Source organism: Anser brachyrhynchus (assembly GCF_964034855.1).
Source record: "Anser brachyrhynchus genome assembly, chromosome: 4".
Classification (NCBI taxonomy): Eukaryota; Metazoa; Chordata; class Aves; order Anseriformes; family Anatidae; genus Anser; species Anser brachyrhynchus.
Window position 1 is genome coordinate 71,292,139 of NC_137698.1, and position 13,364 is coordinate 71,305,502.

A 13,364-nucleotide genomic window follows, 5' to 3' on the forward strand; every position below is an offset into this window, starting at 1 on the left:
TTATCTGCTCCTAAATGGTGAGACACTCTAGAAATTCCTGCACCACCTTCCCGAGGAGTTTGCCCTACAAACATCTCAAAAGGAAAAGCTGAAGTGGTCTCACTATTTCCAAGGGTGGCAGGCCACGCATTTATGTTGCTGTTAGCTGCCCAGGATGGTCAGTGTCCCTGCCTCAGGCAGAAGCTCTTTTCTCCCTGACATCCCTTCAGGGAGGCGCCACACACAAAGTCTTTCTGCTCAGGATTCAGACAGACCAAAGTCAGCTACCACCTACAGCTTGGGCCACAGCCTGGGAGATATGTTTCATACTCGTTCGGGTAGAAGAACCAACACTGAAGTGTTGTTCTTCCCAGAAGGACACCAAAGCTTTCTGTATCAAGTCAATATATATCCTCCTTCTGCCGAAGTTTCACACCCTTCCAGAATAATGGCAGAGTGACAAGATCACGCGTGATAAACGAGTATCTCATCCAGGGTTTAAGCTTCTCTTCAGGCAGGGCTAAGCTTAAAGACTTTTGCCCTCTTTTAGTCTCTGAAGAACATCGTGCCCCACTGCTGCTGTGTTACACCTCCGGGGGTCTCAGCTCAGTGCTGTGAGACCAGGGTGAGCGACCCAGCAAAAGACAAAGAATAAGAAAGTCAAGGAGATGGAGAAGTGGAAAGATAAAAAGAAGAAGAGAACAAGAAGATTCAAACAAGAAACACTTGACGAAAAATCTATACAATTCACGGAGGGAAAAAATAATAAAACTTAAAAACAGAAGAGTCTTGGCACAAGGGCAAACACGAAATTATCACAGCCCCAAAAATGGATCCAGTCACAATGCCAGATGCAACACAGGATCCAGAACAGAGCTTTCCAGCTCCTATCTATTTCTGGGATAATCAGTACCATGGGGGAAAGGGAAATAGAAACACCATAAAGTTTATCTAAGGGATGGAAACACACCCAGCGTTTGACATGAGAAAAGAAAATGTGCTATCATCTAGCATGTGTACTGCAGGAATGGCCACAGGCCCAGGCGGGATCAAGGCCTCTTGCGCTAAACTGCGTGAGTGCACATGGAGAGGCTGAAGAGAAAATACTCTCTCACCATCTGCTCTGTCAGCATCTGAACTGAATATGCAAGGACTGGGGGCTTGTTTTTTAAGTCCCGAACAACTCATGAAGGAGTGAAAAGCCTCCTCTGATCCATAAAACAAAATTCAGCAAACATTTTCATGCTTTCCCGCCTTTGATCGAAGCACATCACAGAACATGAAAAGCTGTAGCCTCAGCTGGTCTAAAACACTACTGAGCTCAGGTGAGAAATACCACTTCCCTACCACTGGAGAATTAGGTTTCCAAAACATGTTGATCTGCTCCAAAGATGATGGAAGATAGCAAAAAGTGTCCTGCTAGGATGAAAGTATTTTGGACAAAGGCTGCAAGAAAGAAATGTACTTCTTGTAACCAAAACAACTGAGCTTGAAAGAGTGAGAAGAGAGAGGGGAAGAGGATCAGAGAGGAAAACCAGGTAGACCAGGACTTCAGGACTGACTAATGACTCTGGATACCTCATTTTTAAAGACTTCAGTTTAAAGCAGACCAGGCCCTTGTGTGAATAAGAGATTCACCACTGGGAGAAGCAGCAGGGGAGCTGATGGCAAACCTGAGAGTCAACATAGTAAAAACAGTCTAAAAGTACCTAAGTAACTAAAATTCACTGCATCTGCATTTCACTTCCCAGCCCAAGCTGTCTTGACTAACAGCACATCTTCTCTGAAGGAGATATTGCCTCCCATTCTGGATGGCACACCTCCTACCTAAATTTAGACATCTATGACACAGCTGTCAGTTAATGAAGAAAAAAGAGACAGACCTTCTTAGGAGATCAGTTTTAGGTGACTATTTCATGATATCCCACTCCTTATTGACTCTATTGACTGTACTGTTTCCATAGCCTATAGCTCCAAAGCAGGCACCCACACTGTACGTATCAGCACATGGACAGATAAATCCCAGCCTGTATGTCTCTCTCTATTTCAAAGAGCCAGGTTCCAGCCAGGACCTCAGTACACAGCAATAACACAAATAATGTTAGGTAGATACGAACATCCTGAGGCTCTGGACTCACAGTTAAAAATTATTTGTACAGCTCCTAACCTGCTAAGAAACCACTGGGAATCAGGGACTCAAATGTCTCTGGGGATCAAAATTCCTTACTTATTGGAAGTGTAACAGCAGTGAACTCTATCCACCTTCCAAGGGCTTCAGTGGAGTTACTGTGGTTTCAGGCTCCCTCTGACAACCACTGTTACTGATCTGCTGACCTCAGTGGTCCTGGGATGCGGCCTACATTTGGGGCAGGATGAGAATTGGTACCATGGCCTTTTTCCCGTTCCCAAGAACCAGCCTATAATCAGAAACTGGCAAACCTCAGAAAGTTTGGCATGCCATCCCAAAAAGTTCATATGAAAACATCAGGGACAGGAACCAGGATCCAAATCTGCTGAGAGCACACAGAGCTTCTTACCAGAGCAGGGCAGAATGCGGTAGCAACAATAGGCATTTTGTGGTGTTTCACTTCGAGCCCCAGCTAGAGCCAAGGAGCACACACCATCTGCAGATGTAGTTTAGAATGCAATGAACCTTTTTTTTTTTTCCACATACCAGACTAAAAGAAAAAAGGCTGGGAAAAGGCTCTGAGTTGTCACTTGTATCTATTCAAATATAGCTAGTCAGTCACTAATGACAACCTACATTGAGACATGTCCAAAACGCAAACCAACCCTTTGATGGGGGTTTAAAAAAGTCTGAATAACGAGGTTTTTTTTTTTCTTTCCTCTCCCCTTCTTTCTTTTCCCCTCAGTTCTTAGGGTCCCCAGATCAGAAACAGGAGTGCCAAAATACGAGGGGAACTGCCCATCCTGCCAGGTTCCCTCGAAGCAATGAATACTGTTATTCTTCATTTCCCCCAGTGTGCTTTCATCGAGGTCTCTGCTTGCTTAAATTTGTCACTGTCTGCTGGGGGTGCGCACATGCACCTCCCCAGTTATCAAGACAACATGTTAGTTTCCCCATGTATTGGTTGTCACAGACAGCGGTGGGCAAACTTCAGAGAGGCATTAACTGCTAAAGCTGGAAATAGACATCAGCTTGCAGGGCACAAGGCCCTTCTTCTACAGCTTACCTAGGACATTTTGAGGGAATTTAAGTCTTTCTTCATATCTGCCCTGAAAACGGACCTGTGTGTCCCACAGCTCGCCAATATTTTTCAGTCTAGATAATCTAATAATTTTTTTTTACCCTACAAACTAGTCTCATCTTTTTACACTGGATTATCACATTTCAGGCTTATAAGGGCCTTCATTTTGGAGGATAGTATCAGGGTCCTGGACACTCAGGTGAAGGGAGCATCCAGGTGGTGCTTCTGCAGATGGACCCAGCAGTTTCCCAATGAAGTCAGAGAAAGCCATAACTTTCCCCTGCTTTGGGCAGAGAGTAAGGATCACCTTTAAACCCTGCCTGCAATTGGTGATGAATGCAAGAAGCCAGACAGAGGGGAATTGTGGGGTGGTCTTTTATGGCTGTTCAGCCACTGACCATTTCTGGTGTGACCACGTCAGAGTTTCCACCACTCTGGCTGTTTCCTCTAATTGTGTAAGGGAATACACACACATACAGAACAGTCCTGCCAGACTGATAAGATTAAGCAAATTTTTAAACAGCATCGTTCCAGGAGAGAAATTCAAACGTCCAAGTTTGCCTTCTATCCTTCACACCCTCTCTCTGAGTGTGAGTAGGAAAAGCAGAAAAGAAAGCCTCAGGTACTTCTACTTATCGGTTTAAACCTTTGCACTGCTCTCGCTAGGAAACGCTGCAAAGCTGCTCTAAATACTCAGAACTTACTGAACGATTGAATGCAGGAGAGTTCACTGAACCAGGCTGAGCCAAGCAACAAATTATACCCTACGTGAGCTGCTGAAGAGTCACTTCATCATTATCATTTTAATTCCATTCTTCCTTTTGATTAAACAGTTTTGTTTTTGTTTTGTTTTGTTTTTCAGGATAAGGAGGAGATTCCAAATACCATTACTTGGAAATTTTTAAACAATTATTGTCTTGCAAAGTCTCTCTCTGGACACCCAAGGATTGAATATAGCTCAGTACAGGAAAATGAACATTTGTAGATCCAGGAAAGTCCTATGGACTTGAAGGAAGGCCTGTGTGGACATTAGATCATTTGAAATCTGACTTCAGCAGGATGAGGATTAATCCCAGTGTTTTTTTCATGAGATCTGGAAACTTTTCTCCTCCACCTTTCCATAGCTGTCATGATCTCACGTCACAAAGATATTGCTGCATCCCATCAGACAGTTAAAATGGCAGTTGGGTAGCTACAATTAATAGTGATAATACAAATAATTCTGACAGACATCACATTACTCACAGATTCATAAAAACACCCCATATGCTGGAAAACAACTTTGCACCAGCCGGGCTAAGACTAAGAAATAGTGTCCATCTTTTTGCAGAAGCTGATCATTAATTCTGATACACTTGGAACATGTAGCCTGTTCCCATCATGATCAGAGTAATGGTCATGAGTTCAGACAAGCAGAGCTTTGGTATAAAAACAGAGGAGTCCTGACAATTCAGCGAGAGGTTTTTTCTTGCATTCTCTGTGCTTCTAAGTCTGTTGCTTTTTCTCCCCACTTATATTTAGCTCACTGAAAAGAACTGCAGAATAAGCTTTATTTATATCCACAAAATAAATCCAGAGGGAGTCAAAGGGCTGATGAAGAAAACTGTACGAGGCTGCAAAGACAGCAGATCCCTTGAACATTGTGAATCCAAATCCAGAATCAACAAGTTTGTTAGCAGCAAGTGATGCATGGGCATGGCGTGAATGAACTCCAAACAAAGAGTACAGTGGGACATCTATGTGTTAAGCACAGAGGATAGTAAATCATAGCTGTACTTATATCATTACGGTCATCTCAAAAGAATTCAGGACTACAGATTAACATATGGAGATATTTTCACCTTCCTAAGAAAGTAACTGCCTCAGCCTATGTTATGTCAAGAGAGAATAACAGAATCACTAGGACCAGAAGTAGAGAAAAAATTTGCACCCAGGGAAAATTTGGCACAGAATCATAGAAAATGGTTGAAAACAATCCCAGGAACCTATAGCACCTTCTGTTGCCTCAAGATGAGATCTAAGCCCATTCCCACAGATCCCCATTGCAGATCCCACAGCTAACACCATCAGTGCTTCCTGCCTTTCTACTGTTTCTAATGTCCAAATCAATTTTCTCCTGTAATTTATGTTCACTGCTCAGCTTCATGTGTAGGCAAAGCACAATTACGAAACAAACACTTTAGATTTTCATAGTCCTGAATTCTGGAGTGTCAGCCAGTCTAGATCTGAATTATTATTCTTTTGTAGCCACAGGTTAAACTAAACATGGAATCTAAATATCTCCACTTGTCCTTAAGGGAATGCACATCTGGGGTCCCAGGCCTGTAGTGAGCAGTCAAGCAACTGGACAGCTCTTACTTCTCTTTATTCTGGCAAGAACCACTGCAGGAACTTGAATAAATTACACCTTTGGCTGTATATCACGTAAAACAAGAAGAAATACAGACTGACTCAGAAGTAAAAGGCTTCAGAGGAACATTGCTGGGCTAAGGGGCAAGGTCCTGAGCAAATATATCCCAGGGCCTGAAGGGGGAGATTGCACCAGGATGGCAGAAAGATGGGCAAAAGAAGTGCTGAAGCCTCTTCTAGGAGGCCAGGGACGTCTCCCAGTCCAGCCAAAACATCCTTTCAGCTTGTATTTTCAGGGCCTCAGAAAATGGCAGATGAGTTCAGTTCAGCCCTCCCTAAAATGGCTGCCGGGCCCCCTGGTGGGGGCGGGGCCTGGCCTCACCTTTTGGGGTTCTTGTCAGGATTTGGCTTTTTTTGATAACTTGCATGGCTTTAAAAGCATGTTTTGATAACATGCCTGGCTTTCTTTCCTTTCAGGAGTCTGATACAGGAATCAACCCTTATTGCTGCTGCACTGGTTTAGCTCCCCCATGAACTCTGAGTTCCTCAATTATGAAACCATAGACAATACAAAAGGAAGAGTATGAACTAACACATTTTTTTCTCCCTGCGTCTAGCGGTATTTTGGCTGCTCCAGCAGACATGTATTTGGACCAGCAGCTAATCCTCTTAATAATTTCTCACCACTTCATCTACAGACTTGAACAAAGTGTCTGTCTGACCCCTGTGGTAGGATCTCTCAGGATGTGCACATCAGAGAGCCTGTGAAAACAGCAGCACAACATGCTTAGCATGCTCCCCCAGCTGAAAAAGAGAGCTAGAGAGAGGTCCTGTGTCACCACAAGAGCCCACTGGTGACGATTTCTAACCAGCTTAAAGCTCTGCCTGTCTTTAGCACTGCTCCAGGGGTGCTGCGCCCAGCTGCAAGCCACTGTGAAATCATTCACCAGCCAGCGGGGAGCAACTTGTTGCTTCAGGGATTCGCTGTGTTGATAATTCACGCATAAACATTATTCATCCCTTTTGGCAATAGATGCCTAGCACAAAAGTCAAGGCAAAGGTTCACTTCGCCTGTCCAATCCAAACTTCGCATGTCCCCCCCACCCTTGTGTTTTGGCCTGTCCCTCTTCCCCCAGGCTGGAGATGCTGCTTCAGAGATGTGATAAGACTTGAAATGGGGACAGATAGGAGGGACTCCTTAACTCCTGTTTTGAAGTCTGTAGTGCTGAGAAGCAGTGCCTGAGCCCATGTGGAGCGTAAGTCCTGATGTGATCTCAGCCCATGGCCAAAGTGAGAGAAGGGAGCCAAGAGGAAGGGTTTGGAAAGAAGTAAGCGAAGGTTGGAGCCACCTCTCCACCTCTGTTTACCAATGCTGGTGCTTCAGCCGATTCACCAGGTAAAAGAGCACCTCTCTGCAGTCTCAGGGTCTCAGGTACCTCCTCCTGAAGTAGCTTCAGTTCATGGGTATGCATTACTCTCCAGTTCATTGCTTTCTTCTGCTTCATTCTTCTCCATCTGTGAAACCAGTCTGAACAGTGTACAAATCAGGCTTCAGGCCACATTTTCCAGTAGGTATTTATCAACTTAGCTAAAATTCGGGTAGCGATGAGCAATTCAGGACACTTATTACTCAGCTTTCTTGCCATAGCTCCCTGTACAGAGAAGGTACTATGATTCTAAAGCTGCACCCTGTAGCTAGACAACTTGAATATGGCTCTTCATCAACATTATCTTGAAGACATGGTCCCTTTATTCTCTGAAATATGAAAGAAATTTTTGAGTTTCTCTACAGTGGCATTTTCTTCCTGACTTGGTCCCTTCTTTCCATTGAACAGACAAACAAAACTCATGCTGCCCATATCAGACATGTTGGGGTTTGCATGTGTGGCTGCTTCATCACCAAATGCCACCCTCCTTCTTGCTTCCTTCCCTGCAGGTTTCCTGCCGTCATGCTACTTCTAACCACCTGCTGGGGATGGTGTTTCCTTCTTGCTGAGATGTCTCAGGCCCCACAAAAGGTGGCTGCTGCCAGCCAAGTCCTTCCCTAGGCATACAGGGTTTGTCCCAGGGCCGCTAGCACTGGGTATTTGCAAAATACAGTGAATTTGGAGATATAAGGCACTGTCTGTGCAATTGCTGCAGTATTCTCCAAAGTTTAGCATATGGGAACCAGAGTTTGAGGCAATCATTGAAGTGAAGTCATGGCATCTCCACCTGACTTGGTTGCCCTGGGTTTGCATGTCAGGCACTGCCCTTCCACGGCGCTGCAGCCTGACGTACCAACCCAGGCAGCAAAACAGAGCAATCTGCACCTTTCACCTCGGCCGTCTGCTTTTCATTTTCCCCTTTAATCACAAGCAGATTTCAGCTATCAAGTGTGAAAGTTTAGCAGACCTAGAGCCCCCTGCAGAGGCGGAGATCTAAAATCAATTCACAATTCATTTTGTGCCTGCTGATATATCTGATCTCTGGTTTGAAAAAGGGGATTTACTGGATGTTTTGCCCCCATAGAGAGAAAGGAGAAGGGAAGATTTACACTCACAGGAAGGTAGTGAAGCGAATACCAGCAGTACTTTAGACAGTCTCCCCCTGACTCAGGAACAAAAAAAACCTTCTCTATGATAAAAATAAATACAAGAAAAATGTGAGTGGTTGCTGATTCACCCAGCTCAGCACCAGCTGGCCTCTTCTTGTTTTCCTGCATTCTGCATTTGTACAGTGCCTTGCACCATGAAAAAATTACAGCTTTTCTCCACTTCCTGTGGGGTACCAACACCATAAATCCCACCAGCAGAAGAAGTCAAGGAAGAAGCAGACACAGGCTGACTCTGCAAGACAAGCCTGCTCCTGGGGGAGATTCACGTGGAGGTTTCTTATGGTGAAAACCAGGAACCCAGGAAGTGTCTCCAGCTGGAGGATGCTCATGCATAGTTGGCGCAGCCTTTATGAGGCAGTGGGTGGCTTTTCAAAGCCAAATCTAACCTGGGGGATAATGCAGAGCTTTGCAGCCCTGCAGAAATATCTCCCCAGGTAGGACAGTCTCTCCTGGAGTTGGTTCCATCACTGTTCAGTCTGTCGGGTTGAAGTGGTGTGAAGCATACATGGCAGGACAGGTCTGCTCTGAATCATGCACCAGAGCACAGCAGGGAAGCAAATGAAGCAGGGAGCAAATTCCTCAATGCCTGAGGGAGAAGTAGATATGTTAGAAGACTTTTTCTTTTCTTGCCAAAAAAAAAAAAAAGTTTTTTTAACAATCATCAATGTCAGCTTTGCTTTCCTCACTCTTTATTTCAATCAGTATATATAGCCCCAAACGCTGTTGCACTGGGCATGTCTGTACACAGCAGAGGAAAACGCCTTTCCAGGGCAATTCCATGCATTTGATCATGACACCCGGCCATGCACACGTAGCTGTGAGCATGGGGGAACAGACACAGGGGCAACCTACAATTTCCAGATCAGAACCCAAATCTGCCCACGGGGACAGGCTTGCACAAGCAGGGCTGTGGGGACTTCACCGTCAGCCTCCCGACTGTCTGGTCCCCTTGGGAAAACCCTGCAGACAGCCACAGCTCCTGATGCTTGTTTTCTCCCACCCTGCCTGGCAGCTTCCCGTGCACGCACCTCTTAAAGTGTGCTCGCAAGGCTTTATTTGCCATATCAGCCATTCCCCATCCCGGAGTCTGAATTTGCTGATGAGTTTTTCGTGCTCAACATAACAATATTTCAAACTTCCATCCAACTTAAAAGTCACCTCTCCATTCCTCATACTCATGCACTGTGTGTGTTGCTCTGATGCTCAGACTGCTTACTGTTTTTGTGCCCGGCGAGCACATTGCAACCTGATTTCTTGTAGTCTTCAGAAAGTCATAGAAACAAACATCTCTAAGAGCATATCTATGTGATCTCTTTTAATCCAGTCAACTCCTCTGCAATATGTCCATTCTCTGAAACGTTATGTAGCATCAATATTAGCACTGCTAGCATTATTTCTCCTCAATTCAATCATGATGTGCAGGCTGGACCATGGCAGCAATGAGCTCAGGTACATGCGAGGGTACTATCAGGGCATGCAGCCTTGCTTGTGATCACTCACTTATAAGATCTGCCCTCCTGGTCCCACCACACCTAAGCTGGGTCTGAAATCTCTCCATGCACATTAAATTTTAGAGAAGTTTAATTATTTTGTGGAAAATTGGGCAACAGCTGAGAAATACAGTATTTTTATACCCTTACATTGACAGAGCACTGCTGCTGTGGATTAGTAGTACATGTTGTATTAAAATAACTCCCCACGTTTCATTTGAATGGGGACCAAGGGTGAAAAAAGTCCAATAACTTGGTAAGTCTCTACCTCAAGTCATTTTGCCATGCAGTGGCAATAATCCCAAATGACTAAACATTGTTTACTACCTGACATTTCCTATGGCTAACTTCCCCTAAGATGCGAAGGCCTCAAAACAGACATGTATAAACTCACCACTGATGTAGATGGGAAGGATTATTGTAGGAAGCTAAAGTGGCAGTGGGATGGGGATATTTATACTGAATTTGCTGCTTTGGCTAATAAAAGTGCTGAGGCATCCTATCAGTTGCTGTCAAACCATGGCTGCAGACATCACCGTAAGCCATCCACCCCCTGCCAGCAGGCATTGCCCCTGCATTGCCCCTGCAAAAAGGACTCCCTGGCTTGTTTCTGTGTCTCAGACACATTGTTCTCTTCACTGCTGCCCTAAATAGCTTCTCCGCAGTGGCCAGTTTGATGGTGGTCACAGCCACCTGAGGAGCAGCATACCCACATCAATCTGCAGAGAAGGACTCGAAAGCAGCTGTGCCTTCTGGAGCCACCCCAATTCACTCAGAGGGCCGTACAGCCAAAACCACTTGCTCAAATTACCACAGTATTGGCCCGCTAATCCCAAATTAGATACACAGGAAGCACAGCAATTTTCAAGAGAATCTGTTTCTGCAAGTGGATTCAAAGTCGCTTGGGAACATCACCTCTCTGGACCCGTGCTGGTGTGGGGCCATGGCCCCAGTGGATGTACAAAGAGCCTTGAGTTCATTCCCCTCTGTGTCTCCCCATGCTCACCACATTGTAAATATTGTGCTGATACCCTGCAGTTGTTATGAGCGTGGGGCTTTGTTCTTGTATGTGATATTTTCCTTTCCAAAGACAAACATAATAAGCAGGTTCCTAATGTGCTGGAAATGCTAGGGAATAGTCTGTGCTCAAGATAACAGTTCATTTGTGTTGAGTGACAACCGTCCTAAATTGCTCCGGCTGGGAAATGCTCATCGATGCTGGGAAACTCTGATGCTGGAAGAGTGGCAAAAGCAGGGGACCCATACAGCAGTGATCCACCCTGATTGCACAGGCCCCCCAAACTTTACCCCCTTCAGAGGCCACCTGCAAACTCCAAACACACCAAAGATGTTAAGTGCCCTTGGCAGTTCTACATGGCCCTGCTTAAGCAGGGGGTTCAACCAGATGACTTCCAGAGATCCCTTTCAACCTCAACTGTTCTGGGATTCTGTGAAAAGGCAAATTCTGGAGAAAGAGCTGACATCATAACTCAGTAATATTTGTGTAGACCACTGAAGAAGAGCAAAAATTATATTTTGGACCTCAGGCTAAGAAACTCAGGATGCAGATGGGCCAAGTCTTCCAAAAATGCCAGTTGTTTTGTAAAGCCCTAGACTGGCATCAAACCCTTGCCAAACAAGGTAGCAATAAACTTTCTAGCCATGGTAACTTGAGCTAGGGATGAGGGGAGGACAAGGAAGAGGAACACTGTTCCTGCAGAGGAACACTAGCACTGGTGAGCACCTTGCTGGCTAAAGGAAGCCTTCCTGCAAACCTAATTGAAATGTGAATTCTGCCACTGTGCAAGGCTTGAAATCTGAATGTTTCCTGACGTCCCACACTGCTATTAAAATAAACTGAAAAGGTTTCCAACAAAGCTGCACATTTTATATATGCCAGGAAGAAAATGAATAAAAAATGCATATCTTTGTTTCTTCCTGACAGTATCCCATTGATGCAAAGCAGCAAGCAAACCACAGCAACAATCAGTGCTCTGCAAAGAGGTGCCCATAACTGAGCAAGAAGGAGATTTTGCTCCCCACCCTTGGACTACCCTCACTAGAAATCTGGATTTCCATGTACATCTCCCTCCCCACTATGGAGACATCTCAAGGCCTATTTGTGTGCAATGGCTCTTGAAAGGAATAAGCACTTTAAACTGGCCCTGACACCATGGAAAAAAAAAATCAGGAAACTTTAATTAAGGGAGCAAAAACAAGAAATCACCCACAAGACATTTTTGTATTTACTTTCACTAAGTGCAAAAATGAACTTCACAGGAATTTCATCCCACAGGAATTTCCAATATTTCAGTATTTGTTTCCGTTATGACTTGGGACAAAATGTTGAAATATCAAAATGTTTTTCATAGAATAAATTGTTCTGGGAAGCAATAATTTATATGTCATTTTGACGTGTTTCAGACTTGATCTTGCACCTGGATGAGCTGCTGAGAGGTCACCAGGCACATGCCTGATGGTCCCAGCCTCCTTAGTAGACAAGCCTCAGCACGTTTGTGACTTCCCACCCCAAAATAAATTAGTGGGTCCTATGGCAAAACATAGAAATGCAACAAGGCAAAAGGCAGTAATTCATCATGGGATATGTAGTCCAGCTAAGGGCTTGGTCTATGTAAGAGAATTAGCTACCAGGTCTCCATCCTGTGTGAGCTGAGCATACATAAAAGTTGAGCACAGCTGAGCCCAAATGTTTCATTTCAATATTGTTGGTTTTGTTTATATTTTGTCATAAAACGTAGACAATTCTCAGCCAGCTGTAATAGTGTCTTAGTTTTTCAGCACTCCAAAGACATCCGTACCTCAACCTACACAGCAGAACTCAGTCTGTCCATCTCTTCCCTCCATCACCATCTTCAGGGGACTAAGCTTCTAGCTTGATCTTGTCACTTAAGCTCTGGAAAAGGTAGCCTCTCCGTGCCATGGATGTAGCTCTGTTGGAGCTCCTGGGCATAGATCAAAACCCCGGAGAGGATGGCAGGATTCATCTCGCCTTGCTGATTAAAAGTGAGGCATCCAGTCCACACTCATCCGTGTGCTTTTCCATCATGAGGAGCAATGACCCCCAGCAGAGGAGGTTCATTCCTATGCACTACCTCGAGGTACCTCTCATCCTTTGGGGCACCCCATGGAGGCACCCTCAACATCCAGGTTAGAGGGTTATGTGAGGAGAAGTGCATCCCACCTAATGTCCCCAACACTTTTTCTTGCTAAATCTGTCCTCCTTTTGTGGTTGTTTGTCCCAGCCCTGCCTCACAGAGGTTTCCAGATATTGAGATGAAGGAGCAGAGCAGCAAGTGGGGACAAGATAGAGCAATCCACTTTTTGAGAAAAAGAGAAAAATCTCAACTCAGGACAATAACAAAAAATCCTAGAGGTACAGGGGCCCTTGTGACTTTTTTTTTTTTGCGTTAGTCTCAGTATCAGATCTTGCATCACCTGGCAGAAAAGGATGGCAGAACTGATTGTGCATCTTAATTTTTCTAACGTGTCTGGCCTAAGAACTGCTACTGTACATTTTCCACGTCTGATATTTTCTCACATACTGTTTTGTGCTCTCCAGCCATTGCCTTTCTGGGAATTCAGGTGACCTGTGGGTTGGGCAGAAATTTCCCAGCCAAACATCATTCTTCCAGACATTTTTGGTATCAAGAAAAATAAGCCCCACTTCACATACACACCCTTTTTACCTTTGAAACCTTAATTTCTCCTGGAGCAAGCGTG

General features: G+C 44.8%; 1 long non-coding RNA gene across 1 annotated transcript in view; it reads right to left on the reverse strand.

Annotated features, from left to right (window-relative positions):
• The window catches only part of LOC308195204, a 30,576-nt gene that overhangs the window by 5,492 nt on the left and 11,720 nt on the right, over positions 1-13,364 (reverse strand). Inside the window, exon 2 of the long non-coding RNA XR_013951324.1 lies at positions 6,905-8,719. This is a non-coding gene — a long non-coding RNA (uncharacterized lncRNA). The remainder of the gene's footprint in view (positions 1-6,904; positions 8,720-13,364) is intronic.